We start from the raw sequence: 24,791 nt of genomic DNA on the forward strand, positions 1-24,791 counted from the left end.
ATATGTAGATAAACATCACATTTAGTTTTATCTTCATTACATATGAAGGTAAAGTAAACAAGATAGGGGTGCACCTCATGCTTTATCACTGTTTCCTCTGACTCTTCAGATCATCTAGATGTGGCACATTGCCTTTTGGGTGAGATACTGAAGTTCATTTCTAGTAAGAAACAACTTTCACAAGCTTTTCCCAAGAGCTGGTCCTAATATGCCCAAAATTGTGCTATATCCCATTCCAGCTGAAGCTTTATTTTCATTTCTTGTAGAACCTTGACCTGATTTGTCATTTCTTACTATTTAAAAACTTCCTCCCTTTTAACAACAGATGTGCAAAGTAACGGCTGTTTTTCCAGCCCCGCATGAACTACACCCAGGAACAATCTTATTTCAAATTTCTAGTGTTTTAACACAGAGTTTATTTGTGTCTTGATCCCAGCCCTATCTCAGGGATATATTGAGCTATTGGAAAAATTGTTGCGTCAGTTTTCTTCATCTGATAGCTGGTACCTTAGCAAATGTCACAGAAAGTACTAAATCTAGAAAGCTACAGTCTAAAGGGGAGGTCCATACATCAGCTGCTGTTTCACACACTTAATCATATGTGTGAGGAAACATGGTGAGGAGACTGCAATTCTTCCTGTAAATGCAGTGTGGGCAGAATCCCTTAGGCTCACATCCTTAAATGAAATGAATTCATGAGAATGAGAAGGCACAACCAATAAGATTGTCATCTCTGAGGAGGTTGCAGAGATAAGTGGCTCCACTCCAATGGACACAAAGAAAGAAGGTACGGTTCGAAAAGACAGCTCCAATGAAAACACATCCTCCCCTCTACTTCTAGACGCAAGATAGAAAACTGAGCCAAAGCAGTACAGCACCCACATCAGGCTACCATCCTGGCTCCACAGCGCTTACAGGCTCTTCCGCTTCAGCTTTTCTGCAGTCCATGCAGACGCACAACAGATGACTTCTGGGTATGAGGCTGGACAGCCAATGGCCACAGGACGCAGCTCTTCCCCACTGTTTTCCTCTCCTTCACTTGACACTGATACTGTTCATACTAGTATCATGGAATCACAGAACGGTAGGGGTTGGAACAGGCCTCTGGAAATCATCTCATCCAACCCCCCTAAATGAGCAGGTACCCCTAGAGCAGGGGGCACAGGAATGCATCCAGGAGGGTTTGGAACGTCTCCAGGGAAGGAGACTCCACAGTCTCCCTGGGCAGCCTGTTCCACTGCTCTGGCACCCTCACAGGAAAGAAGTTCTTTCTCATGTTTAGCTGGAATTTCCTGTGCTCCAACTTGTGCCCATTGCCCCTTGTCCTGTCATTGAAAAGAGGGAAAGACTGAAAAGAGTCTAGTCCCATCGTCCTCACACCCACCCTTTAGATATTTATAAGTATTGATGAAATCCCCCCTCAGTCTTCTCTGGGCTGAACAAACCCAAGTCTCTCAGCCTTTCCTCATAAGAGAGATGCTCAAGCAGTCCCCTGATCATCTTGGTAGCTCTCTGCTGGACTTGCTGAGCAGTTCCACACCCTTCCTAAACAGCAGGGCCCACAGCTGGACACAGTACTCCAGATGTCGTCTCACTAGGGCAGAGCAGAGGAGAGGATAACCTCCCTCAACCTGCTGGCCACACTCCTCTTAACGCACCCCAGCATATTGTTGGCCTTCCTGGCCACAAGGGCCCATTGCTGACTCAGGGTCAACTTGCTGCCCACCAGCACTCCCAGGCCCTTTTCAACAGAGCCGCTTCCCAGTAGTTCAACCCCCAGCATGTACCAGTGCATGGGGTTGTTCCTCCCCAGATGCAGGACCTGACACTTGCTCTTGTTCAATTTCATCAGGTTCCCCTCGGCCCAGCTCTCCAGCCTGTCCAGGTCTCTTTGGATGGCAGCACAGCCTTCTGCTGTATCAGCCACTCCTCCCAGCTTGGTGTCATCAGCAAACTTGCTGAGGTTACACTCTGTCCCTTCGTCCAGGTCAATGGTGAAAATGTTGAACAGGACTGGACCCAGCACAGACCCCTGGGGAACACCACTACTGACAGGCCTCCATCCAGACTCTGCCCCATTGATCATGACCCTCTGAGCTCTGTTGATGAGCCAGTTCTCTGTCCACTCATCCAACCCACACTTCCATAGCTTGCCTGTGAGGACGCTATGGGAGACAGGGTCAAATGCCTTACTGAAGTCAAGGTAAACATCATCCACTCCTCTCCCTTTGTTGACCCAGACAGTCACGCCATCATAGAAGGCTATCAGGTTGGTCAAGCATGATCTTCCCTTGGTGAATCCATGTTGACCATTTCTGATAACTTTCTTTTCCTCTACATGCCTGGAGATGACCTCCAGGATGAACTGCTCCATCACCTTTCCGAGGATAGATGTGAGGCTGACTGGCCTATAGTTCCCCAGGCCCTCCTTCTTGACCTTTTTGAAGACTGCAACGACATTTGCTGACCTCCAGTCCTCGGGCACCTCTCCTGTCCTCCACGACCTTTCTAAGATGATGGAGAGTGGCTCAGCAAGAACATCTGCCAGGTCCTTCAGCACTCACAGGTACATCCCATCGGGGCCCATGGATTTGTGAGGATCCAGTTTGCACAGGCGATCTCTGACCCAATCCTTCTCAACCGACGGGAAGCCTTTTTTTCTCCAGATTTGTCTTCCCTTCTCTGCGGGCTGAGATGCCCGAGGGCCAGCCTTAGCAGTAAAGACCGAGGCAAAGAAGGCATTCAGTAAATCTGCCTTCTCTGCGTCCTGCATCACCAGGGCCCCTTCCTTGTTCAGCCATGGGCCCACTGTATCCCGTCTTCCTTTTACTACTGATGTATTTAAAGAACCCCTTCTTGTTATCTTTCACATCCCTCGCCAGATTCTGTTACAAGTGGGTCTTGGCCTCCCTTGTCCCATCTCTGCATAACCTGACAACATTCCTAGATTCCTCCCAAGTGGCCAGTCCCTTTTTCCACATACTGTGAACCCCCCTCTTCCATTTGAGTTTCTCTAGAAGCTCTTTGATCACCCATGCAGGTCTCCTGCCCCCTCTGCCTGACTTCCTCCTCCTAGGCATGCACCGATCTTGAGCTCGGGGACAGTGGTCCTTGAATACTGACCAGCTCTCTTGGACACCCCTCACTTCTACAGCCCTAGCAGCCCATGGGATTCCTCCAAGCAGGTCTCTGAAGAGGCCAAAGTTGGCTCTCTTGAAGTCCAAGGTTATAACCTGACTCATAGCCCTGCTTCTACCATGCAGGATCCTGAACTCCACCATCTCACGGTCACTGCAGCCAAGGCTACCCTCAACTCTCATATCCTCAACCAGCCTTTCCTTGTTTGTTAGGATAAGGTCAAGCAGCACATCTCCCTCGTTGGCTCCTCCACCACTTGCAACCAAAAGTTGTCCTTGATGCTCTGCAGGAACCTTCTGGATCATGCATGGCTTGCCGTGTTGCTTTTCCAGCAAATACCAGGGTGGTTGAAGTCCCCCATGAGGATCAGGGCCTGCAACTGCAAGGCTACTTCCAGCTGTCTGTAGAAGGCCTCCTCAACTTCCTCTTCTTGATCAGGTTGGCTGTAGTAAACACCCACAACAGTGTCGTCCATATTTGGCTTTCCCTTAATTTTTACCCACAAGCTCTCAACCTGTTCTCCTTCCACTCCAAGGCAGAGCTCGATACATTCCAGTTGCTCACTCACATAAAGAGCAACTCCCCCACCTCGCCTTGCTGGTCTGTCTTTCCTGAAAAGCCTGTAGCCATCCACGACCACATTCCAGTCACGTGAGCTATCCCACCATGTCTCTGTGACTGCAATGAGATCATGGCCCTGCGACCGCACACGGACCTCTAGTTCCTTGTGTTTATTCCCCATGCTGCCTGCATCGGTGTACAGGCATTTCAGAAAGGTGCTTGAGCACACAGGTTTCCCTGGAGGGGTGCAGGAGGACCCACTACAGCCATGCACACCCTTGAGGTGGTTGGTCTCCTGGTTGCCATTGTGTGAGGCCACTACAGCACCTTTATCACTGCTCAGGTTGTCTTGTGTTATTACCCCCATGGTATGTGAATAATGTATCCTCATTTGAGGGACCAGGTCTCACATATGACATCTCCAGGGTCTCACAAAGTGGGCTGGCTTATGGCAACTCATCTTCTGAGGTATCGTTTCACCGTAGGAGACCCAAGGACTCCTAAATGGAAAGGAAAGTAAAATCCCTGATCCTTAGAGGGCAAGGTGAACTCTAACTTTGCCAAATACCTCTTAAGCAATTCCTGAGATTCATTATATTCTCAGAATGAGGGAATAAACACATGGCTTCACCCATCTTCTCTGCTTATGCTCATGGAGGGGCAACACAATAAATAGTCCTCAGTAAACTGAAGTTTCTGCTCCCTCTCAGAATGCAGTGCAGCAGAAAAATCCAGAAAAGGTCAAACTATTGATGACTGCTGATATATTCATGGTAACCCCATGCAGGCAAAAGTGAGTTCTTCTTCCTGGCATGGAGAGAATGAGCACACGTCACTGTCTGTCAGCTCAGTCAGCATACATGAACCTACTACAGGTTCTGTATAGCAAAACCAGCCTAAGAAAAAGCCTCATACTGAGATGTTGTATGGGAACCTTTTTTACAGAGTTAACACCAGAAATGTGTGAAGTACAGGATGTAACTTCTTGTACACCTGTTCTGATATGATCGGTGCCAGACTTCCTTCCCCATCTGTATGGCTGTCGCTGCACAATGCAGTGTCTCAATCCAATCCACATATTGCTATGGGGCCTCATAATATAACAGAATTAGTAAGATGCTGCAGTGTACTCTGAAGGCATTGCCAGTGACTCAACATTTGACCTTACATTGAAATTTGCAGCCATTATAATTCCCCATGTTCTGTTTGAGTAGCACATTTCATCACTAAGTCTAGTGTTTGCACTTAAAGGATAATTTATTTTTGTAGAAAGGAAGAAATAAATTTAGGCAGTAGCATTTAGCAGTTTAAAATCAGCTCCTTTTGGAAAGGAAAAATTCAGTCCTAAAGTTTTTTTGGATCCCTATTACATCACTAGTAAATTCAAAATTTTACTTTAGAGCAGCCTGGCACATGCAGTGTCAGAAAGATCTAGAAATATTTACCAGCAGGAAGCACCACAACTCCAAGGGAAGTCAGGGGAAATAACTTTATTTTAAAAAAAAAAAACAAAAAAAACCCACACCTAATTCTTCCTGTCTCACTGTTATTTATACTCAGGATTTCTTCAGAATTTTTTCATGTGGTTATTTGAAAGTCACAGCTCTCGTATCCGGAGCTTCTTGTTTATTTTCCCTTACCTTTTCTTGGTTTTTATATTTATCACTGCACAGAGTCCTGACAATGTGAATTTTAAATGCCTAAATGTAGCAGGGGGAAAAAAGGATCCAAAATATAGTATGTTGTGTCATTATTTATTAATAAAATCTTAACAGTGATTTGCTATGCATTTTTTTAAAGCTTAACATTCAGTTTATTTCTTCACTGTAACAGGAAGCAACCCACAAAGGGTGTCAGGGTAGAAAGAATAGAAAAAGAAAACCTGTGAAAGTGTTGCAGACTACAGGTTCCAGTTCAATCACTCAGGTCAAGCCAGAAAAACCTGCAAAATGGATCTAACTGTAAGCCTTCACAAAACATTTGCTAACTTGGTACGTGTAGGTTTATCTTTTCTGTGTTATGCATTCATTACCAACATATTGCAAGCAAAACTACTTCTGATTTTTAGCCAATTATGCAGTTTATTTATTTTTAGCTGTTCATTCAGAGAAACCAGGTGTTCATTCAGGGAAAGCAGGACCAAGAACCAGAGACCCTTTGAAGGAGGCATGAGACACCCAGTACAGACATTAAGCCTAGGCCTTCACTCAAGACCCCTGTAAATACACTCCAGAAACATTAAAGCAAGCATCTTAATGATTGCCACAAGAGGTGGTAGGAATCCTTATGCTTGGATACATATTATTTTCTGGAAAATGCCAGATTTCCTGTCACCTCTGCAAATTTGTTTTTCATTAAATGCTTGATTTGTTCTTGCAAAGTATTGTGTAGTACTTTCACTCAAAGAAATGCATTAAAACATTACATAGAGACGATTGTCTGTTGAATTTACAGCAGTCTGAAATGAGTGAACTGAGAGACTATCCTCACTAGGTGGCGATTTTGGTCTGTGTAGCCAGGCTTTATAGAAAAGCAGAAAAAAATCCTAGTTTAAAGATGTGTTTCTTATACAGAAGAAAAGAGAGTCTGTGAACAGAGCTGGCCACTGTGCCCTGAGTTCCTGTGAAGCAGGGGTGAGCCGTCATGATCCCTTCATCCTCTGCCTTGAGCTGCTCCAAGTTGTCAGGCTGTGAATCATCAGACCAGGGAGCTTGAAACAAATGGCCTAATACTGAGCCTTGTGAGCTTTCTTCCAGCCTGGATTTATTAACAGCTGGATTATGCTTACTTTTCTTTGTAAGAACTTTTTTTTTAATATTCTCTCCTTTCTTACCAGTATAAGTACATACACACATATACAAGCAACAGGCATCTATATTACTAAACAAAGCAGGCTCTTCCAGCCTCTACCCTGATGTGTCCCTCATTCCCAAACTTATCCCACTAGCCTTTTTTTCTCATGTCCTCGCTGAGCTACGTTCCTGGGACTGGCTGCAGTTCCAGGGTGCCACTAGTGCTCACTCAGAGCTGCTGTAACACCGCCCTGACTGCCAAAGCACCATATTTGGTATATCACACCAGCGCACATATGATGCATTTCACTAGCAGTTCAAACTCATCCTACAATCAGTTAGCTCCTCTCCTTGGGCGTTTATAGTAGATGAGTACCCAAGGCTACAGCTCTCTTATCATCAGCCTCCAAGTACACCGGAATATGCTTTGTATTGCTGAATAACCCCCCAGAGAGATTCATGCTTTACATTTTTATTTCTCTGCAGACATTCACTTCCCTGAAGTGCAATAAATCATTTTCATCTGCATGTATTCTCAATGATCAGACCTTTCAGTTGCTGCACTAGAGTCATGTTCTTCTATGCCACATCTTTAATCTCAGCGGTATCCAGCTTCATATCCTGAGCATCTTCTCCCAGGAGCTCACATTCGAGTAAAGTTTTTCAGGTGCTTTATACTCACCGTATCTGCTTCCCAGAAAGATTAGGCCTGCTCCTCCTGTTAATCCTATTGCCAGCTGTTGTGGGTTAACCCCAGTGGGCAGCACAGCCTCACCCAGCTGCTTGCTCACTCTCCCCCGGTGGGATGGGGGAGAGAATCAGAAGAGTAAAAGTGAGAAAACTCATGGGTTGAGATAAAGACAGTTTGTTTAGTAGGGAAAGCAAAAGATGTGCACACAAGCAAAGCAAAACAAGGAATTCATTCACTCCTTCCCATGGGCAGGCAGGTGTTCAGCCATCCCCAGGAAAGCAGGGCTCCATTGCACGTAACGGTTACTTGGGAAGAGAAAACACCATAACTCTGAACATCCCCCCCCCTTCCTTCTTCTTTCACCAACTTTTATATTGCTGAGCATGACATCATATGATCAGGATATCCCTTTGGTCAGTTGGGGCCAGCTGTCCCAGCTGTGTCCCCTCCCAGCTCCTTGTGCACCCCCAGCCACTCACTGGTGGGGTGGGGTGAGAAGCAGAAAAGACCTTGACTCTGTCAGCGCTGCTCAGCAGTAACTAAAACATCCCTGTATTATCAATACTGTTTTCAGCACAAATCCAAAACGCAGCCTCATACTAGCTACTGTGAAGAAAATCCCCTTATGCTATGCAGATTTTGCTTTCCCTGTTAAACTGTCTTTACCTCAACCCACAAGTTTTCTCACTTTTACTCTTCTGATTCTCTCCCCCATCCCACTGTGAGGGGAATGAGCGAGCAGTTCTGTAGTGCTTAGTTGCCAGCTGGGGTTAAACCACTACAATATGAAAAAAATTACATTTCAATAATGTGATAGTCAGAGATGATTCCAAGTGTCTGCAACTAAACTAATAAACGTTGCATTGAACTATATGTACTTCTCTTTTTGCCGTCAGTACATACTTGGCCACTAAAATGCAAGTAATGTCCTGTAGGACACCATCAATTCTCATTATGCTGGTTCAATCATATATATTTAAAAATTAAATTTAACAAAGACAAAAATTAAATATTAGGTTGTACAAGTCCAGCCAATATGAAGCATTAGGCTCCTCTTCCTTCTGCCTCCATTTCGCTAGTCCTTGACATCCACTCCCTTCTTTTCTTTTTTCTTTTTCTCAAGTTCATTCTTCTATATTGCTCCACCTTGCTTCCTTATATGTCCAGAAGAATATTTATAAAATAATCTCTGCTCATCCCCCTCACATCTTTATTACTAACATAAGCAACCCAAAGCCACAGCACAATACAGGGAAGTGTGATGGTTTTGTGGAAGGGAAAAAACAAAGCACAGTAGGCGTCAGTATTTCGGCTGGGTCAGAAAGAACACATTTACCACAACGACAGCCACAAGCAGGATCAAGGAGAATTTTCTCAGAGCTTGCACGAACTCCAGAGCCAACCACCATGAAGTCTCATATACACACAATATCAAAACAACCTGATGTCATGTAACCTAGGTTCCTTTTTACTGCAGCCTTCTGGGTCTTTTCTTTTTCGTTTTTCTTGTTATTTGGGTTATTTTTGTCCCTGTTAGTTACTTCTCTGAAGAACTTTGTAATATACAACTGAAGTAACTTAGAAAATGTGGTTTTCACATTAGAAGTTGTTTATTAGAATAAACATCACATGTTTACCTTACCTCAGAATATTATGACCATGATCTAAAGTCACGTTGAATTTCAAGAAATTACTATAGCCAGATAAATCAGCTTTGCTCAGAAAAGTACAAGTTTAGACATAATACTGAGTTGATTGAGTAGTTTTGCAGAGATCTGTGATCATCACTTGTTTGGGATGTCCCTAGGTCTTGGAGCCACATTCACCTATCTCTACTTACCTTCAGAGGCACTTTTTCAGAAAGGCAATGGGTTCATCTCTGAATTCAGGCAGTTCCAGTTAGTAGAAGTTTGGTTACAAGGATTCCAGTTTGGCCCAACTGCCTTTCCCCCAAACCTGCCACATGCACTTTGCACTTCTGATCAGCTTAGTTATTGTCTTTTTAACAACAGTCACTACTATCAGCAGTGCCACTGATGACATCCCACCACACCGCCAGCACCCAGAACCTGCATACCAGCAGGAAACACAGCCTCACTGGTGTTACAGTGGTTTGCCCTGGCTCACTAAAGATCCTGTAAAATGCCTTTTTATCACCCTTCAAATCAGAATCATGATACCAAAGTCTACAACCCATGCAGTTCCCAACTCTTGTCCCAGGTGGACATGCAGAGGACTAAGTACTTCTATGATGTGGAGACCATGAGGCCATGACGGTCCATAGAGGTACATCCTTTACATACAAGTCTTACCTCTATTTCCCTGCACATACCTAAGCCTCATACCTAGATGTCTCTGGGATAATACAATGTTTCAAATGATGGACCAGTCTTAAATTCACCATTTTCTTGAAGTCTCCAACCTCCAGATAAAGGAGAATATTATGCAGATAGCTTATAGCATAAATGCACATATGGACCAAAAAAAAAATAAAAGATCATTTATACCTGTTTAAAGTTACTTGAGATGTCTACACATACATAAAGTCCAGTATTTTTAGCTTTTTTTTTTTTTTTTGAGCAATGTAACTGTTGATGTTTCTTACATGTTTCCCTCTTTGGAGATAGGCAAAAGAAAATCAATATTTATTTTTTTAAAAAGTTAACTAGAACACATTTATGAACTCGTCAGTTTAAGCCAAATAATTTAGAAGGCAATATTTGTAAAAGCAGTACTGCTTTCTTTTGGCATTTTCTAAAACAAACATTCCAGATTATTTGAAAGAGTCTTCTCTTTATAAAATTTGCTAGTATTTTGGAGATGTTACTGTTTTAAAACTCAAAGCCACAATGAAACATTCCCATTTAAGACAAAACATTAGAGGTCAATTTTTTCTGCTTTTCTGTTTAACAAGAAAAAAGATTATTCAACTGATTTTGTGGTCTGCCAGGAAATCCACCTAAAGCTCTCAATCTGCTTTCATATGTAAATGAAAACGAAGAATCCTGGGCATAAGGAGAAGATATATTCAGTGAAGCCAGGCAGCTTTACGTCTGTCATGAAGCTAGCCTTTGGATAGTAAAGCCTCCTGTTGCTGCTATGAGGAACCAGCTCTTTCCATCAGCTCACGTCAGGCTTTTATTTCAGAAAAGCTTTCAACTTGTAAATGCTAGGTGTCACTCAGCTCTCTGCTTCGTTGTCATGGTTTAGCCCCAGTCAGCAACTAAGCACCACACAGCCACTCACTTTACTCCCCCCACCCCAGTGGGATGGGGGAGAGGACTGGAAAAGCACGAGTAAGAAAACTCATGGGCTGAGATAAGAACAGTTTAATAATTAAAATAAAACAGTGATTTTAATAGTAATAATAACAATAATAATATAATGAAAATGAAAATAATGAGAGAGAGGCAAAACCTGGGGTGGAGGGGAAACCAGACAAACAACAAGTGATGTAACCTCTCACCACCCACCGACCAACACTACCGGTCCCTGTGCCACAGCCGCTGCTTCCCTTGGCCAGCTCCCCCCCATTAATTTACTGAGCGTGATGTCATATGATATGGAATATCCCTTTGGCCAGATTGGATCAGCTGTCTTGGTTGTGCCCCCTCCCCTCCTGTCTTCTTGTGCCCCTGGAAGAGCATGGGAAGCTGGAAAAGTCCTTGACTAGTGTAAGCACTGCTTAGCAACAACGAAAATATCGGTGTGCTATCAACATTATTCTCATACTAAATCCAAAACACAGCACTGTACCAGCTACAGTGAAGAAAATTAACTCTATCCCAGCCAAAATCATGACGCTGGTGCACACTCACTGGAAAATTGTCATATACATCCTCAGAGGGCGAAGGAGGACCAGTTCCTTAACCTTTTAGCACCATACTGTTCTCCCACACGCAGGCTTTAGTCCTTGGTAGCTAACTGCTTGTTCATTTTGCTCTCATTTGGGAAGGATAATGAGAAGAATCTTGCTAAGCCCTTACATGATATTAATAATAAGATGGGAATAAACACAGTATGAATAACTGTAGGGTGCTATGTTGGGCAGGAATTACAACTACCTATTTAAAACAGGCTGCTATTTCCTCTGCAATGAAAGGCAGGAAAAAAAAAGAATTGCCAATGAATGAGATGGGTTTGCGTTAGTTAAAATAAAAAAAAATAAATTTCTTTGTCCTACACTATATACTGAGTGTAATTTTCTTGGGCTGAAAGTCTTCCACTAGTCTTGTTGACTCAGCAAAGACTGATCTGTAGTTCACAAGCTATTTTTAGGAAATCCATCATTGCAGTGATAGTTAAAGACATTTAATAAAAGCTAGGGTACCAAATGAAACCATGCTTTAGAAATTCAGCCATTAATCAGGCTGTGGGGATACCAGTATGAGTTAGTCATGTATGAGCTAAATTCACTGGCAAACCCTCCATTAATCCATTGAAAACCTAATTAAGGAGTCAATATGCTTTTCTAACACATAAATATGAAATCTTCATCTAGACTTTTAAAAGTAAAAGTAAATATCCAATTCAGAACTTGAGTTACAGTAGCACTAATTAATAATAACATGACTCCATCATCCCATTCTCCTACAGAATTGTTCCCCACTGTCTTTTCATTTGTTTCATTTCAAAAGTCCCTCTTGAAGAAATTTCTGTCATGAAGTTGGCTAATCTACCATCAGCTTTCATTGTTGAGAAATTTTCTTCATATTTTCAGATATGAGTATCACCAAGGAAAGTATTAAATGTATTTATTTGCTTTGAAATGTTTTCATAGATATGCAAGCATTGCAATGAGGTGCTCAAAGTATTTGACAAGCTATACCTAGTTAAAAGTTCTCTGAGCTGTTGACCATGGAGCTTGGTGCAAGATCCACAAAAAGCCTTTCCAGCTCCCTCAGGAGTCAGCACATCATTGCTTGCTTATCCTTTAAGTACAGTTTACCAAGGAAGCACATTTAAAAGGACAGCCAAGCTGCTGTGTGATGGACATGTGGCCAGCACTGCACACACAGCTGTAAAACTTCCTAGGGTGTGAGTAGTGGGGGCATTCACAAGAAGCTTTGAAAAGGCTCAGTAGCAGATGAGGGTGCTTCATCTGCTGACACATCAGTGATATCTGCCACTAACCTATTCTGCTTCCATGCTGCAACTTCAGATATTGAGTCATGACAGCACTTGTCTGAGCCATGACAGAACTTGTCCTCTGATGACAGGAGAGAACATATATAGCAAAGATGAAAGATGTGTTGGCTCCGGTTCTAGATCCCATTGATAGTATTGAATACTCAGCCTACAGTTTTTGTCGGAGGGTCTCGGAGCACCATCAGAAACACAAAGAAATTTCCACAATTGGTTTGTTTGCATATAGTCTGTTACCACTCTTATCTAAAGCTTCCTTTAATTAAAGTTACGAAAGTGTTCTGAGAATAAAAAAACTTGAAACTCAGTATTTCCCCTAGCCAGTACAATAAACATCAGAAAGAGGAAGCAATTGTCTAGTTATAACCCCTAGTTCAGTACCCCGCAGATTTGCGTGTCCTCAGATTGTTTTAATGCATCTGTTCCTTATGGGTATTGGTGTTTTACGTAAAGCTTTAAAAATGGACACACTATTATGTTTTATTGTTTTGTCAGTCCTACACGCAGACTAAACCCATTTTCACATTACCAGACAAATTAAGGAAAACAAGAATTAAAACAAGGAAATTGAGGCTTTTTGACGTCTTCCATTTATACTTCCCTTTCAAGAACCTTGAAAAATACCCTTCATCCTTCCCTTTTGCAATCCAGGAATAGCAATTTGTGCCAGAGCTGAATACAGGGATGATGCATGCTCTCGCCTCAATTAATATTGACTCTATCATAGTCTGTAGTTGTAAACAATGCCAACAACACTTATCAGCAACTAAAATAGAACTAATCAATAAAGGGTCAGGAGGACCAGAGGTACATTCAGCTTCTGGGAATGTAAATCCTTGGCAAGAAAACAATTTCAGTTTCAGACTCTGTAACTGCAACACTTTCTGAAGTGTTGGAACCAGGATTAGTTTTTAATGTCAGAATATATTTTGGTAATGTTATCTCAATAGCTCCTACCATCACAGTTATTATTGTTATTATTATCATTATAATTTCCCACTAACACAATCTTTTTTCAGGAACAAGTGGTTATGTAATTCACCAAAAGAAAAACAGACATCCCAATCATTTTCATTCTATGCTATTCAAGACAGAAGGAGAAAATGTGTGCCACAAAACTTTGTCAATAAGGAGGGTATCTGGAATTTCTGGTCTTGTGGGAACATGATCAGATAAAACAGATGCTAAAGGAACGTACAGGCCTGATCCTGTGCAGACCTTATCTATGTAATTAACATGAGCAATAGCTGTACTTGCCATTCATACTAAGCCACATGCAGGACTTTTGATTAAGGTAGAGACTTATCTGCTGGGCAAGAGTAACTCTGCCCACATTCTCCCCTCTTCTATCGTGCTGTCATTCCAGGACGTTGTTTTGCTCATTTCTTGTGTCAGGCCTCACTTCTCCTTGAGGACGCGCTACACGGGGTCAGCGGGCGAGCTCCCAGCTTTGCTCCTACAGCAAAGATGTAAATAAAATCAGAGTCTGAACACAGTGCAGCAAGTAGTCTAATTATATACGTGTTACATATGTCATGCTAATATCAAGTATTATAGAAAACTGATGCCAAGCAGACAATACAGAGCTCTGAAAATATCCTCTTTGTCCTGAGATAATTGTATTTCTTCCGTCCTATCAGCCATTTGTAGAAAAGTATTGAGTTTAGTGTGAGGTGCTAAACCTCAATGATTCTTATACAGAGGGTACTGAAGAAGTCTTCATCTCAGCACAGAATGGGAGAACCCTATTGTCTTCAACCTGGCTTTCATTTTTCTATCTATGGCACTTGAGAATTCACACAAAAAGTTGCAGCTATTAGAAATTATGTGTATGTAGTGACCTTTAACTATAGTGTGCACCAATTCAATAAATTAATTCAGCTAAGTGTAAAAATAGAAGTCTGTTTCACTTGGGCACAGCAAGAGTGCTCGCCTTGCAGGGATTCATCTCTCTGTAATAACACTCTGTTCAAAGTTGCGTATGAATATACTATCTTTTAAAAATACTAATAGCACATTCTTGTTCTAAAAAGACCTTAATTCCTTTGGTGATTCTGTGTCTTGTGAAAAAATAGCAGGCTGCCTGATCAAGCCAATTGAAGACACAAATTATTGGATGAGAGGAAATCAATATTTTATTAGGAGCACAAGGCTTACTATGATGAACCTTGCAGACATGTGCCTTTCCGTTTATAGGTAAATCATTAGATTTCCTAAAATAGACAAGGCTGCTAGACAGCTCATTTCTTCAGCTCGGGGTGATGGGGATTATAATATAGGTATAAAGGAAGAAAGTACGGAATGGGAAATGTAGCTATAAAAATCCCCTTGAAAAGAAAGGAGAGGGAGGGAGGTACAAAATGTGACTATACAACCAACAGGTATCTGCATCTTGCTTTCAGTCCTTCTCTTGAACCCTATACTGCTGTTGGCAGTGTGAAAAGTTATTAAATATAGCCTGTTTTAAAATGCCGTTTTCCATTCCAAGCTGTTTCTGAGTGGTTCTGAGTATCTGAGACCCCAGCTGAAGTCCATTTGCCAAGATGCTAAGAGGTCCTCAAAATCCTGTTAAGTCATTAATTATAGCTTATCCAGAAGCTTTGAAGAGCAGGATCCAAGACAACATAGTGCTAACAGGAACAGAGGCTGCTGAGCTCCCGACAGACACTTAAGACCTCACAGAAGCAGGCTCTTGCTGCTTGCACCGAGGAAAGTGCAACATGTGAGCCCTTTGTGTGCACATTAGGGAGAGCTGCCAAACATGCACAAGCCCTGTGCCAAGCTTATGCCTCTTAAATCACAGTGTACCCTTTGGCCCCTACACAGGCTTCTGCGGACATCCTTTGGGTGTAGGTATCTTTTTGGCATATTTCAAATATATTTCTCTCTCTGTCAAGCTGTCTCTTTGCAGGTAGATATGGTGGTGAAGAAATAAGCTCACAGGATTCCAGGAGGCTGTTGAAATGACTGTTCACATATTTGTGCTACCAAACCCCACTAATGGTTAAAATAAACTTGGTGAATTCTGATAGTTCCCACCTGCAGATAAAGAGAAAGCAAGAAAATGTAGTTCTAAGTGGAAAGACTCAGTTAAGTGGGTTTTCAACTTAAGTTAAGTTAAGTTTTCATACTGAAAACTTACACCATTACCCAGAACTGAATTTTTCTTGAAACCCCCTGCAGGGGTACATCAGGAATATTCCTTTCTGAAACCCAGACTTAGTACAATTTGTGAATTGAACAGAAAGCAGGTTAGAAAAGTGATAAATAATAACTGTAGTGAAGTATATTACTTATTTCTCTTTCACATCATCTTGTCTTAGCTTGTAAATGTTTTTTTCGTGGAGCAACTTCCTTCCTGAAATCTGTATCAGTGTACAAAAGGCATAAGCTAGCTCCCGTCAGACTGTGAGGAAAGATTCCTAGTGACTTTGGTGAGATCTGGGCTACATCCTATTTCATAGAATGAGTAGCCCTTGTGATATTACTAACAGCAAGTTCAAATTTTAAATAGAAAATAGTATTTAATCACTGTGATTCACTTTTCCAAAACAGCATCATTGCTAAATATTGCATTTGGTTAGGCTGCTTTTTTTGGAGTATCTCAAGTATTACTACGTTGTTTTGAAAACACTGTATTGCAAATCTAACCATAATCTTTAGCATTACCAAGAGCTGCCTTCTTCATGCAAATTCTGGCATTCCTGTGCTAATCACCACTTCAGTAGATGATATGGTGCAGTACATTCTGCCATCAGTGTGCTTGTCACCTCACTGTCACTGCAGAATGACTTTTTTGATCAGTAACTGTGGGTGCCTGGGAAGCCCTATCAGTCAATCCAAAATAAACCTAGACACCATCAGCAGACATACCTGAACACATTACGTAGTCTGTCACTCTGGCGTACTATTCTGGAAGTAAAATACTGCCCTTGGCTATTCCTGTGCAGTTGTGCTGCCAGTGCTCAGGCAGGGATACACAGCGCTGTGAGCACGCCTGCCTTCTCAGCTGAATTATTTTGGTAAACACTGGTGATTGCCCCAAGTGACACATTGCAGGCTGTTCCTGCTGGCGGGAAATTAGCCCTGGTGCTCTGCCCCAGTGTAAACCAGTATGTGTGACATGAACCACACCCAGATCCATCTGCTTGTGTTCATGTTTTCCCATTTGCCACCACGCTATTCACTGTCTGTAGGACATTGCCTCAGAATTAGAAATTATCCTCTCTATATCCTGCAGTAACAGATAGGCATAAAATATATTCCATAAGAATCATTCCATATATAGCTGCCCTTTGTTATATTAATGAGTTAAAAAGAGCCAACTATCTGACATTACTAAATTAATTACTTTTCAGGTAAAAAGGCTATAGTCTAAGGCTGCATTAGTAACACAGGAGAAGGCATACCTGTGAAATAATGCATTTCCTCTTGGTTTGACTGGAAATCAATACATGAGGTATAATCCAAATTTTTGTTCGTACCATTAACTATGGCAGAGTAATTCCTAGAGTAAGCAAGTCTGATGAGCAACACTAAGGCTAAATAAATGGGGTGTTCAACAGCTATGACATTTTGGCAATACACAAGTGAACAGAGAGATTTTAATTTATTAGTAGCAAAGCACAGATGAGACCACAATAGGAGAGAAGCATCTCTGTGCTTCTTGTTTTGTATGATAAAATCTTAACTGAGTGTCAAGTTTTAAAAGATGTGAACTGCTTTCTGCTGCACAGTCTAAATTTCACAAGAATTATCCAGTGGCTAGAAAATCATATATTTGATTATACAAAGAGAATGCTGGGGAGTAATTCCTTCCTTACCCGTTTAGACATTGAAAACACATGTGCAACCGGAGGCAGCTTGTCTGCCTGGCTAGCCAGAAAGGCATCGCAGGACAAGTGGCTTAGAAGGTGCAGTTCAACAGTCACATATGAAAAAAGCCAAGTTTCCTTGTGACAAGGGTGTTTAAACATCAGTATGTTCCCTAGGCAGCACCACCACCACTCAGAGTCTCTAAAATGATGCAGGATGGTTTCAAAAACTCTATAATCCATTTCTTCCAGCAAATATTCTGCATACAAGGCTGTAAACTAGATAAACAGGATAGGCTGTGCTGGCCCTTGAGTCGGTGAATCCTTACCACTTATCCTGAATGCAAGCAGAAATTTTATAGGGTGGCTGTAGGAGCTAAAGCTGTCCCTTCTCCTGCACAGCTAGCACAGGAGTGTGTTTTATCTACTCTGTGAAACATGAAGGGGAGAACGGGCTGCGCCATGGAGAAGTTTCATCCTGCTGCTTCCTCAGTATGGCAGCTCCAGCCACTACTGCTGAAATTCAGTAACTCAGTACCAAGGACAGGAAAAACAAATGAGGCTCAGTATGTGCAGTGAGTGGTCTATAACTATGACTATTTATAAGAAAAGATAGCAGGAGAAACAGATTTTTTTAGAGCTACAGGGTATTTTTGGTAATACATTATAGGCTAACATCCAGGGGGCTGAGGCATTTCAGAATCAAAAAGCATGGGGGGTCTCCAGGCCTCTCACTCATTTTCCAAGTTTCCATTTGTCTGGCAGTACTGGCAGCTGCTGGTTCCCCTTGGGCTGTCAGGTTTTCTCTTAGACTGGTTGTTTCCCCTGCATGTGAGGAATGGGGTATGTGCTGGTATCCAGGTGGGTGCCCTGAATGTAGTGAATGGTTTCCAGTTCTGTTGAGGTTGAACATTTCTTTAGTTTGCTGATCTCTTCATTAGTGATGGAATTTTTCCCATCAACACCCTAAAACTTTCAAAGCAACCAGTTACTGTATATTTACTTGGTGGTGTATATAACACTTTAGTGTGAAAGTGGCAAAGCTGGTCTGCATTTTACATAAGCAAATGATTTTTGAAGACATTTGCCCATCTAACTTCAAAAGACGTAGGACATTGCCAAACCCACAGCTTCTTTGCTTTTATATAAAGCATATTGATAAAGCATATGGCATCTCCATAAGAATCTACATTCTTAGGTCCTTGCTTCCATGAAAATACAAAGACAACTTGCTCTGAATATTGAAAACCAGGACTAAAACATGCTTTGTACTATGGCGGTGGTAAAACCTAAAGTCAATTAATTTATTATTCTTGATAAGTGACAGAAATCTTTCTCATAATTTAACAGGTTTTATCTAAACCTTTTATTTTGGGTTTTGGTTTTGTTTGTTTGTTTGTTTTTGTAATCTCTTACTTTCTTTCAATTCCTCAGTGGCTAATTAAGATTTATAAGCAAATCCAGAATTGAGACAAATTCAGCAGAATTAACTGATATAACAATTGTAATGCATATTTTTATAATGCAGATTTCTAGTTTTGAATATCCCTTAGATTGTGTAATTCCAGGCTATTAAAAAGTGCTTACCCTGCATTTATGTAAGAGTTGTACTAATGGCTTTAAGCACTGTATCATCCTTAATAATCATAATAATATTTAGATCCATGAATCTTTAAAGGAATCACTTCTGCAGTAGTTCATGCTGTTTCTTCACCTGTAAAAATCTTTTCTTCTCTTACAGTGCTGAAGGGAGGGCTCTGAATATCCCTGTGCTTTGCCACTGCTGGCAATTAGCAGCACTTGCTAATGAAGCAAACCCAAGACACAGCTTTCGGCTGAGCTATCAGAAAAGTCTGCTCTGTGGTAGGAACCTAGCTAGTAAGGGACCTTCTTTGCTTTGAGATTGCTCTTGATGGCCCACTGGCACAGAGAAAGACCTACCTTTTGTAAAGATACTTCAACATATAGCAAAGGGACATATGCTGTCAAGACAACATCTCTCCTGGTATTCAAAGCGCTTTCTCCTCATAATTCCTCTGTTAGGACACAGAAAGAAGCAGCTGATTACTATGACTGATACACTGAAGGAGAGAAAAAAAAAACTACTATCTTTGCCATTATTTCCATTACATGCAGTTGCCATTCTTTAAACATATTGCACATGTGCAGGTGGTAGGAGATAATTGATCTTCATTGAGTTTCTCAGTAATAGCTTTCAAAGTTTCCCTGGAGACAGCACTGTCATGATGGATTCATTCATTGAACAACCATGAGACACCTAACATGTTTCAATTAAATAAAATTCCTCCCTTAACCTGCAGTTCTTTACTCCTCTTGAAAAAAAAAAAAAAACAGTGAAATCTCTTTTGGTAGAACTAATATAGTTTCATACACATACATGTGTATGCACACATCCATCCAACATTTGATTCAAGACCACTATTAGTTAAACTCCGCTGGACATTAAAGAAGTATAAGAGCCAGCTTCAGATTTGCAGTAATGAGATGTAAATCCAGCTCCTGTTTATTCATGCTCTGAATTTGTCTTGAGTACTTCAAGGTTTAGTACTAGTTATTTGTAGGATTAATGTGGAGATATCCCACTAATGGAAAAGCTTGTTAATGACTGTTATATCTTACTATATTTAGGTTCATCACAGGAAAATATGTAGTTGATATTAACCTTAAAATGTCCAAAGGAACAGAGTTGTTCTAAAGGTGTGATGTGGAGGCCAAAAAAGTATTAGCACAGAATTATGTAATTCGAAGGAAGCTGAGGATAAAGGCACTCTAGCAGCATGTGTGAAATTCAGCTGCAGTTTGAAGACAACTCTCATAGCAACAAACATTACAAGACACTGTTGCAAGTTTAAAAAGGAACTTCAGTCTAACAAGAAATATTACTATTTCCATGCATCCACATTGACAGACATGAGCTACATTCAGCTTTTTCTGCCCTATCAACTCCAACATGAATGCATATCATAACATGATATGTCATCACCAAAACATAAGTGCTTTATGAAAAACGATTAAAGTGTCCCTTCCACGAAGTAGATCTCAGGCACTATAGACAGACAGATTAAGATTTCACAACTGGAAGAACAGAGAATCAGAGTCATTTGGGGTACCTCATTCATTAGCCATATTCAGAAATCTGATGTGTGAATCAGAGAGAGAGACTTGCCCTGATGCTCTCAGGCAATGGCAGAGCATGGCGGCCCCCCCCTCCAGGCTCAGTGCGGCTGTAACCTCCACACGGTTGCACAGCTTTCTCCCTATCCCCCTGAAGAGGCAGTGAATTGGTGACATGGTTATGGGTCTGTTGCAAAGTTTTTACAAAATCTGTAAACAAAATCAAGCTAACTATTCTGAAAAGGGAATAATTGCCAGATGAAATTGGAAAACAGATTGTTATAATTAATTCACTTGGATGACACTTCAGTCTCTATAAGCATGACACAGTGGCTCTTCATTCAGGCACACAGACGTGACTGTGTCTTCCAATTCTTTGTCTATTCCACCATAACTGAGGATGAATAATGTACACTGAAAGCCGTATATCACCAAAACTAATGCCATTGAGAATGAATGAACACCTATCTGGGTAGCTGAACTATTGCCGAACCTGCAGACTTATGTGATTCTTGTCACTAGTAAGCCCATCAGCACTGTATAATGACATGCAAATGAGTAAGAATCATTCTGAATGAGAAACAGTAGACAAAAAAAAACCCAGCACTACATATCAATATATATATATATCTAGAAAGCTCTTCTATTTCTGGTGGGATTTCTCAGTCAGATCATTATGCAAGTCACTTCTCGTACTTGTGCCTCTCTCCTTACTCCATTCTTTTTCTGTTTAGGCAAATAATTCTCACCTGTAACTGAATAAAATACATATACTTAGCTTATGTTTTGATAATGATTAGCTAATAATGCCTACTAATGTGAAAAAGATTAAATAAAAAAACAATGGCCTTGATCAAAATGAATCTTTACGTTTTTATGTCAAGAGAAGAAAATAATAGCAGCTAGCAAGGTTCCCTGTTCCGCCTGCCCCTCCTTGCCCGGAACAAATATTTAAAGATCTCAATATGCTCCACAGAATTAATTCTTCTTTTCCATTTTGAAGAAGGAGAAACTTAGGACACACTAAATGATTCATGTAAAGTCATATGTTCAAACATATATTTCAATAATTTTGTTCAAGCATCATATGCTTTTTAATTTCTAACTCTCAGCCCTGAACACAGCCCCACGGCTTGCATTGCCTTTTAATCCACAATGATGCGTGTACACATTCCCTTTTGTATCCACTCGTATACACACACACATGTATATTTATAATTCATTTTCTTTCTCTGCCATGTGTGTATACAGATAATACTTAGGATTGGCCAGAAAACTACAATTTCATCCTGTGAACATTTTGAACTTTCAAATATATAGACAGAAAATTATTCATAACCGTAAAACCTACTATTTTTAATTAAATATTGAAATGTAGAGTTACAGTAATGTGTCTATATAACCTAGCCAACAAAAACAACTATGAAAAATAATTTCAAACACTTTTAAACCTTTACTACTTATCCTCCTTATCAATAGGTGTTGATTATTAATTTTAATAAGTGAAAGGGAAAGTGCAGGGCCAAGGCAGCCTGCTATCAGCCTCTTTACACTAATGGCTTGGAAGATGCTGTTAGTATGCTCATATCCCTTTGCTGAAGAATCAAATTATTTCAGCTTTCATACAGACAGCATTCAAGTAAATTACTTGGGGTGCCCTTTACCACTTGGTGCATTGCCAATTACCAAATGCCATTACTTTCAAACACAATGAAATGCTTTGGTACCACAAGGTTAAACAGAAAACCTATTTGGAATGAATGAAAGGGCAGAAAATGTCACTTACAGAAAGAGAATGACAGATTGCTTAGTTACAGCAGAAGTCAGAGGCCCAAAGCATAGATGCACTTTTGTGTCCATGCATTGGGTTTGTGCGGCAAGGTTTTGGTAGTGGGGGCTACAGGGGTGGCTTTTGTGAGAAGCTGCTAGGAGCTTCCTCTAAGTCTGATAGAGCCAATGGACCTGCTGCTGGCCAAGGCCAAGCCCATCAACAGCAGTGGTGGCACCTCTGGGATAATGTATTTAAGAAGGGAGAAAAAAACTGCACAAGAGAAACTGCAGCCAGAGGGAGGAGTGAGAATATGTGTGAGCAGCAGCCCTGCAGACACCAAGGTTGGTGGAGAAGGAGGGGGAGGAGGTGCTCCAGGCACCAGAGCAGAGATTCCCCTGCGGTCCTTGGTGAAGACCACGGTGAGGCAGGCTGTCCCCCTGCAGCCCATGGAGGTTAACGGTGGAGCAGATATCCACCTGCAGCCCATGGAGGACCCACACCAGAGCAGGCAGATGTGCCCGAAGGAGGCTGTGGGAAGCCCGTGCTGGAGCAGGCTCCTGGCAGGACCTGTGGCCCATGTGGAGAGGAGCCCATGCTGGGGCAGGTTTGGTGGCAGGACTTGTGACCCCATGGGGAGCCCACGGTGGAGCAGTCTGTTCCTAAAGGACTGCACCCCGTGGAAGGGACCCATGTTAGAGCAGTTCATGAGGAACTGCAGCCTGTGGGAAGGACCCACGTTGGAGAAGTTTATGGAGGACTGTCTCCCATGGGAGGGACCCCACACTGGAGCAGGGGAAGAGCATGAGGAGTCCTCCCCTGAAGAGGAAGGAGCAGCAGAGACAAGGTGTGATGAAATGGCCGCAATCCCCATTCCCTGTTCCCCTGCACTGTTCGGTGGGAGGAGGTAGAGAAAATTGGGAGTGAAGTTGAGCCTGGGAAGAAGTGAGGGGTGGGGGGAAGGTGTTTTAAGATTCAACTTTTATTTTCTCATTATCCTACTCTGATTTTGACTGGTAATAAATTAAACTAATTTCCCCAAGTCGAGTCTGTTTTGCCTGTGACAATAATTGCTGAGTGATCCCCCTGTCCTTACCTCGGCCCAGAAGTATTTTGTTATATTTTGGTGACTTTTCCTCTCCCCTGTCCAGCTGAGGAGGGGAGTGATAGAGCAGCTTTGGTGGGGACCTGGTGTCCAGCCAAGGTCCCCACCACACCCCAGCAAGATTTCTGGCTGTGGATTAAATGGAATATTTACCTGTGGTTCAGGAGAATCTGCACAGTAGAGGATTTTTAAGGATATGGTAAGTGCTTTATGCAGGCTCCTGTGAAAGAGACTGTTAAGTATTTATTTTAATGTGACATTGTGTTTGAAACATGTCAGGGAAAAAACTTTTAGTAGAAAGTGCTGAGCTGTGTCAGGTCAGCCTTTCCATATCTAAACAATGCCATTTAAACCTATGGGTATTGTTGGTTTGGGGACCTGGTTTTTTTTGGTGAAACAACTACAGCATGCCAGATTTATAGATTTACATTCAAATACTGCAGTCTGTAGGTAAGAATTACCTTCAAGGAGAAGTTTGCCTTCTGTTATTTCATGTTTCCTTATCATAAAAGGCATTTTGCAATCTAAATCAAAATCATTTCAGATTAAAATCACTCAAAAAGCCTGGCATCCAGTTTCCATGAACAAGAGTCCCAGCTTGAAGTATAGATGTAAGTCTGGAGTACACAACAATTGAATCTACTACAAAATGGCCACTGTCTTCAACAGAATGAAACTATTACAAGTATAGAAAATACTGGTGGTTATGCAGGTATAGACATTGCCTATCAAATCCAAGAAACTCCACTGACATCAGAAGAGGCTTTCCAAATATGTTCTCCATGTTCTGTCTACAACTGTAACTGCTATCGAAATAAAAGTAGCAAGTGTGTAGTCAGATATCAACTGTTCAAATTACTAAAGATAAGTAAACCAGGATACCTTATTTCTCTCCACCCACAAAACTTGGCTCTGTAGAACAGCTATAGATTTTATCTTTTGTTGTTGTCATTTTAGCTGTACTGGTGCCTATTCCCCAGCACTCCCATCCATTTGTCATTTCATTTTCCTCCAGCTAGTGATTTATGCTTTCCCTTCCAGCTAATGATGTCTGATTTCAATTACTTCACTTCCTTGGAAGTCCAGTTCCTACAATGAATTGAGAAATTGCCATTTTCTTTATTACCCTGGGCACTTTATTTTAACACAAGCTTCCCCTGTATCATGGCATCTCAGAAAGGCTTCTGCTTGCTATCTAAAATTTCCTTATCTGTACATTTCACCATTCACATTCTCTTTTATTTGTTTCCTCCCTTTCAGACTCCTGAAACCCCTTTAAAAACTCTACTTTCAAAAACAGCTTTCTGTGACACATAAACATGTCTCCATCGCTGGAAGTATTTAAAAGAAGGGTAGACGTGGTGCTTGAGGATATGGTTTAGTGGTGGACTTGGCAGTGATAGGTTAGCAGTTGGAGTCGATGATCTTAAGGGTCTTTTCCAACCTTAACGATTCTGTGATTCTATGATTCCATTCTATGTGAAGACATTTCCATGCCAATTAGAGAGATACTGGGACAGTAGAAATTTAAGACCAGAAGAGAACGTGAGCTCAAAAAACTTAACTGCGCAGTGGGAGGCACAGAAACATCCATGGAGTACCTATTCCCCCTTGTTCCCACACACCATAAGACATCTCCCTA

General features: G+C 41.6%; 1 long non-coding RNA gene across 1 annotated transcript; it reads right to left on the reverse strand.

Annotated features, from left to right (window-relative positions):
* Positions 1-10,496: 10,496 nt before the first annotated feature.
* LOC135314936 (uncharacterized) lies at positions 10,497-23,369 on the reverse strand. Its single transcript, XR_010374357.1, has 3 exons — positions 23,303-23,369; positions 19,083-19,177; positions 10,497-13,783 (listed from the first exon to the last, which is right to left on the reverse strand). It is a non-coding gene; the product is annotated as an uncharacterized LOC135314936 (long non-coding RNA).
* Between the last annotated feature and the right edge of the window lie 1,422 nt (positions 23,370-24,791).

Source organism: Phalacrocorax carbo, chromosome 9 (assembly GCF_963921805.1).
Source record: "Phalacrocorax carbo chromosome 9, bPhaCar2.1, whole genome shotgun sequence".
NCBI lineage: Eukaryota > Metazoa > Chordata > Aves > Suliformes > Phalacrocoracidae > Phalacrocorax > Phalacrocorax carbo.